General features: G+C 42.6%; 1 long non-coding RNA gene across 1 annotated transcript; it reads right to left on the bottom strand.

Moving 5' to 3' along the window:
- Positions 1-288: 288 nt before the first annotated feature.
- LOC123068479 (uncharacterized) lies at positions 289-4,076 on the bottom strand. The gene is made up of 3 exons (XR_006431778.1): positions 3,485-4,076; positions 2,777-2,965; positions 289-2,240 (listed from the first exon to the last, which is right to left on the bottom strand). It is a non-coding gene; the product is annotated as an uncharacterized lncRNA (long non-coding RNA).
- Between the last annotated feature and the right edge of the window lie 2,005 nt (positions 4,077-6,081).

The following is a 6,081-nucleotide window of genomic DNA, read 5'->3' as shown; positions in this document are numbered from 1 at the left end:
ATGTGGCGGAGCTGACATGGCATTGTTAGTGACCAAATGGAATCATCATACATTTCATAGCCCATTCCACCAATCTAGCCTACATGGGCCTGGCCCAATCAAGCCTACATGGGCCTGGACCAACCATCAAAAATTTCATAGCCCAATCCACCAATGTAACCAACATGGGCCCAGCCCAATATCTTAATTGAATTGGTTTGATTTATTTGGGCTGATGCATTATTTTGTCAAAAGGATGCACATTTAAGGATAGGCCCATTAGAAAACAAATACAATATAATACAATACTTCAGATAATCTGTATATTTTATTTCAGCAACACATCACATGAAATAAAATACATCATCAATCGACTCCTCTACACAACAAAGTTCAAGGACCAACAAGTGCACAACAAATAGTTCTAGAAGTGCAAGTGCATAGCAAAAAGGCCCAACAAGTGCACAAGCGCACATCAACATAGATTGGACGAGAAGCACAAATTTTAGCTGATAACACATAACATCAATGAGAAGCACGAATAACATGTACCATCACTGGTACATGTACTTTGTCCCGTCACCCAGGCACCAATGTTGTGTCCATCTACTAGATTTGCCACATGGTGATGTCATCGCATTAGGGCTGTCCCAGCTTCTCCCTGCCCAAATGCAGGATGATCTACATTGATGTACTGCTCCAGCATCACTCCCGCTACCATTGGTGGAAGAAGATCAGTTGATCAATCATCTGCACGCGAACAAACCAAGAAGATTTACCGATTTAGCTTACTGTAATTTGTTTCTAAACATGGGCATCAAATCAGCACCAACACTGAATTAAAATGCACAAAAGAATGGAGCATAGCCATATGTACAGCCTAAGAACTACAGGTTTGAGCCATTTTCGATACTACAATAAATACATAACAGCGAAAATTTCTATCCATGGACACCACATGATAGAAAAGGTATTAAGGCACTACTTGCTACTAAAAACCAAAGCAAGGTATGAAGCACAAGCCAGGCCAACAATAAACTGCTACCAAATCCAGAAATAACCATCTGAAATGGAGTTAATGAGACATTTTAGAATCAACTTGATAGTTGACATTATTGTTTGTGTTGGACACATCTAGAACTGAAACTATACATCATGCCCAAATTCTGATGTCCAATGCCTCAGTTCAGTAAACACTAAGCAATCCATAACGTTTAGTAACAACAATAACAAGGCCCTTTAACAGAGAACAGGTTGAATCAGGCATCGATAAGTGTCTGTTCTTGGTTTCTGTTGGTTAGAAGAAAGACCGGTCAGAAACCGGAGAGACACTGAACATGCGGAATTATGTATGGATTGTCAAAACTTGCATTATCCTACCATAGCTAGTACAACAAGCTGTAGGTTGGCATAGTTTCATGAACCATGTACATCATGACAAATACAATATCATCCAATGCTCGACTATGAACAAAATTGAACAATTACACGTCACAAAGGCGGAGCATAGAACCAAGGAGCAAGTAAGAGGGGTAGAAGGGGACGTGAGGAGCTCTCCGGAGGGGTTGTAGCCTAGACCGAGCTTCATCACCACGGAGGCGGCTAGCGGAGGCAGACGAGTCTACCATCGTAGGATCAGCAGCACCACCACCGCCAGAACTGGAATGGCCGGAGCAAATCGCCATCATATGGGTCACCACCACCGAATGATCTTGCAAAGTGTAAAGTCTCCACGTTTCAGTACAAACTAGTGGCGTCAATAACCAAGCAATATCAGGCAGAATGTAAATTCTAGTAAATGGTGATTAGTAGACAAAAATAGGAAATAGATTGCACCAGTAGCAAGCAGAAGCTAAATTTTAGTAACTGATGATTAATTATAACATAGCATCTCCAGCCCTGCTGTCCTGGTTAGTGCAACTACAAAACAGGAAATGTTTTTTATTTATACACGGAGCAGTAATGAAGTAAGGCTTTGCTGTCCTAGTTAGTGCAACTACAATTTTTTTTTGAATGGTTGGTACTACAGATCATACTTCAAAAGCTCGAAGATATTGAGAAGCTCAGATCAAACATAAAGCACACATAAATACACTCCCCTTCTGCTCAATGGCAGTGCACAATATACTTATTCATATCTACATGCCCGTTCATACAAAATAAGAATTAAAAAAATAAGGTACATAGCTTCTACAACTCACGTTGAAGGTGCTTGAAGAAAAGAATAAGCCAAGAAAATAGCAATCATCGCAAAGACACCCCTGTTGACAAGAGAAAAAACATATGAGCACTCAGATTTGCCTAGCTCAAATGGGAATCAGCAGATAAAGGGCAAAAAAACTAACTGTGAATGACTATTATCCCAGTTGACGATATGTTCTATCAGAGATGTTCAGTTGGTGATTAAGAAACGGTTACTTTTCCGCCAATACATAAATAAAATACTCCCTCGGTCCCAAATATAAGAGCGTTTCTTACACTAGTGTAGTGTAAAAAATGCTTTTATATTATGTGACGGAGGGAGTAAATTTTTTACAGATGAGACACGGTCAGCAGAGAACCTTCCTTCTGGATTAAGAGCACCACTTGCCCAACTGATAAAGAATTAAAAAAACAGTTGCATGTTAAACATACATCACAATTCTTTAACTCTTTTTTCCCCGCTTGTGATCTTAACAATGGTAAAATGCCATAGTAGGTCAACCATTAGCGGTGCATACTAACATCATTGCTGTAAGAATCTCTGTACAAAACTAAAAATAACTCCACAGGTAAAAGGGATCCAGCAGCAGCTCACATTAAAAAGCAGGTTCCCATCAGAAGCAACGAGATGGTCCGTGGTCTGTACGCCCACGCGGTCCAGTGATCAACTTCGCCGAAATTATTGGGTGGTTTTACACCATTAAACTCTCTGTCAATATATTCTCTTGTAGGCTTGTGACGACCGTTGACCTCCACGGCAACAACAACCTTTGGCAAATACTACCTACAAAATACCCATAGCAGCATACAAGATCAAAGCATTATCTTACTGTCCTCCAAGAAAAACTAACTGATACTACCGCTCCTCCTAAAAATGAGTAGGCTGCTATAAGTTGAACAAACATTCAGTGAGACAAATAACTAGCAACTGAAAACAATGTGCCAGCAGCCAGGCTACTAGTTGACGCCAAGAAACGACTGAGCTGACACATCTGCAAATAAACACTGAATATTATTTATTTTATTCTATTTTTTGGCATAAACACATCCTCTGAAGCGAGCTAGGTGAGGTTGTGAGGTGTGAGGTGCCTACAGCAACGGTGAGGCCTTTGTGTGGCCCGGGTTGTTCCAGGATAACAAAAGGAAGAAAGAAGAAACAGAGCGCTATGATTTGTACATTCAAGGATTTGACTAGGATCATGAACAAGCATATCAGACCGCAAGCAGATGGAATCGAATCATACCTAATGACTCTGTAACATGACCATATCTAATCAGGTTGAGTTGGGTTGGGGATAGCTACCAGGATGAGGTCGAAGAGAGTGGCCTCGTCGACCTTGACGAAGAGGGTGACCTTGTCGACCTTGCGCTGGAACCATAGGCGTTGCTGTCGGAGAGGAGGGGATCCGATGGCGGCCATGTAGGAGAGGAGCGGATCCAGCGGATCCAGCGGTCGAGAGGAGGGGATCCAGTTGCAGCCTTGTCGGGGAGGGGGATCTCACACGCGCCACCACAACTGCCGAGGCCGTTCATCTAGGCCACGGCCCGAGCAGAAACCCTAGCAAGGGGAAGTGATGCGGGCGACCACATGAGACAGGGTAAAGTGCTCGCAACGGCGGCGCCGTCGCACTCCGGCAAGCTGTGGCTGGTGGTCGCCGGCGGCGGCTTGTAAAACCACGGGAGGAGCTCCTCTCGTGGGGCTCGGGTGCGGGGAATCATGGGAGGAGGCTGCGAGGACGGGCGCGCTCGGGCGCTCGCTCGATCTCCTCGGGCGTAAAGGTGGCCGGGAGATGCGGGGAGGGGAGGGAGGGACGAGGTCGGAGGCGGTGGGTGAGGAGGACGGCGAGGTCGGCGGTGGGTGGGAGAGGACTGGATCGGGAGGGGGGCGGGTACGGGGAGGAGGTGGTGGCGGCGGCAGGGAGATTGGGAGCAGGGGGGAGGGGTGCGTTGGGGGATCTGATCTAGGGTTTGGGCTGCCGGGGGGTATCTTTTTTTCTTTTTTTCTGTGGATAGATGGATGGATGGATGTGGGATGGAGATATGGATGGATGGATGGATGGGTGCCATGTCATCGATCCGTGGGAAGAGTTTTGATTGGTTCAAAAAATTAGTGATTTAAAATAGTTTTCGAGTACTAAAAATAGAGGGATTTTGTGAAGTAGCTATCAAAACTATTTTGAAAAAGGGCATCACACAAATTTTCACACAAGTTAGACCACATTTTATGGATGAGCACCAATTTATATGCATTTCTGATCTTTCTATCTATTTTTAATCATTTTTTGAGTGCTCAAAAGTAGTTTTTTTGTGAAGGACCTACCATATATTTGTTGCAAAATTGGACCAAATCAGTTTTATAAAGTATTAGGCCGTATTTAATCTAGAATTGACCAAATGGTTGGGTGTCAAGAGTTTTGATGCACCTCTCGTGGAAAAGACAAATTTTCGTCGATTACGTTGGAAGCGGGTCAAATTTGAACTGTAGCTGTCTCATAGTTTGTTTTTTATTTTTTCCAAAAAATATTTGTAGGTACATAAGTATCTGTTTAATCTTAGAAACATCAAAACTTTTTCAAGATTCAACCACTAGCTATGAACGGTCATGCCCGCCGTTTCAACCACATTTTGAAACGGGCATGCAAAATTCAAAAAATAAATAAATTGGAAAACCTTCGCATTGTTTCATTACATGTGACCAAGTTACAAGGAAAAATAATAAACTTGTAATACGGTAATTATTTTAAAAAAGTATTCTAAAATATGAGCTATCATGTGTGGAGATTCATGGCTTTCAAGGCAAATGATCAATCTTATGGCCACATTCATGACATAGTTTGTTCAAATAATCTCATATCATGCACAAGGGTGCATATTGGAATGGTAAACAATATTGCCTAAGGAAGTTTTCATTTTCTTTGGATGAAAAATTCATTTTTCATTTTTTCAAGTGCCCAAAATGAGTTTTTTTTAAGGACCTAACATATATTTTTTGCAAAATTGGACCAAATAAATTTTCTAAAATACTAGGCCATATTTAATGCACAATAGACAAAATGGTTGAGTGTCAAAAGTTTTGATCCACCTCTGATGAAAAAGACAAATTTCCGCCGATTCAGTAGGAAGCGAGTCAAATTTTAACTACAGTTGCCTCATAGTTTGCTCTTTTATTTTTCTAAAAATCATTTATAGGTAGATAAGTATCTATTTAAGTAGAAATACATTGTTTGGTGGCGATATATTGAAGTTTGGACGGTGGCCCAGGGCCCCAACTCCAAAGCGCGTAAACTCGCATGCCCGCCGCGCGGTCACCGCGTGATCGTGGTGTTGCCATGCGTTCTGGGTGGCCTAGGAATGTCTAGTGGGTTTGGCACTCCCTTGGTAGTTGCTATGAAGAAAATGACAACAGATGAATCTCACGAGGAGACCAGACTATGCTCAAACATGAATTAGCAGCCAAGTGTTCGATTAGCGGTACGGGAAATGCACATGGCACTACTAGGAAAAGGGCTATAGATAGGATTGATACTAATGGCGCACCGGTTGTAGGTGCACCATTAGTGTGGAAGACACTAATGACGCACCAGACACACGGTGCGCCACTAGTATTGATTTTTTTTTCATTTTTCCATACATACTAATGGCGCATGTTGTCAAAGTGCGCCATTACTAGTTCTAACTAGTAATGGCGCACCATATAGACAGTGCGCCATTAGTATATTTTTTTTTACTTTTTTGCAAAACTACTAATGGCGCACTTTTCCATAGTGCGCCATTAGTATAGTTTTTTTTACTATTCTGCAAAAACTACTAATGGCGCACTTTTTGATCTCGATCTCGATCCCACCCGCACCCTCCCCCGCTAGCTCCACCGCCGCCGACGACCCACTGCAACCCTCCCCC

The sequence above is a fragment of the Triticum aestivum genome, chromosome 3B (assembly GCF_018294505.1).
Source record: "Triticum aestivum cultivar Chinese Spring chromosome 3B, IWGSC CS RefSeq v2.1, whole genome shotgun sequence".
NCBI lineage: Eukaryota > Viridiplantae > Streptophyta > Magnoliopsida > Poales > Poaceae > Triticum > Triticum aestivum.
Note: the sequence above shows the minus strand (reverse complement) of the source record. Positions and strands in the feature narration are given on the sequence as shown.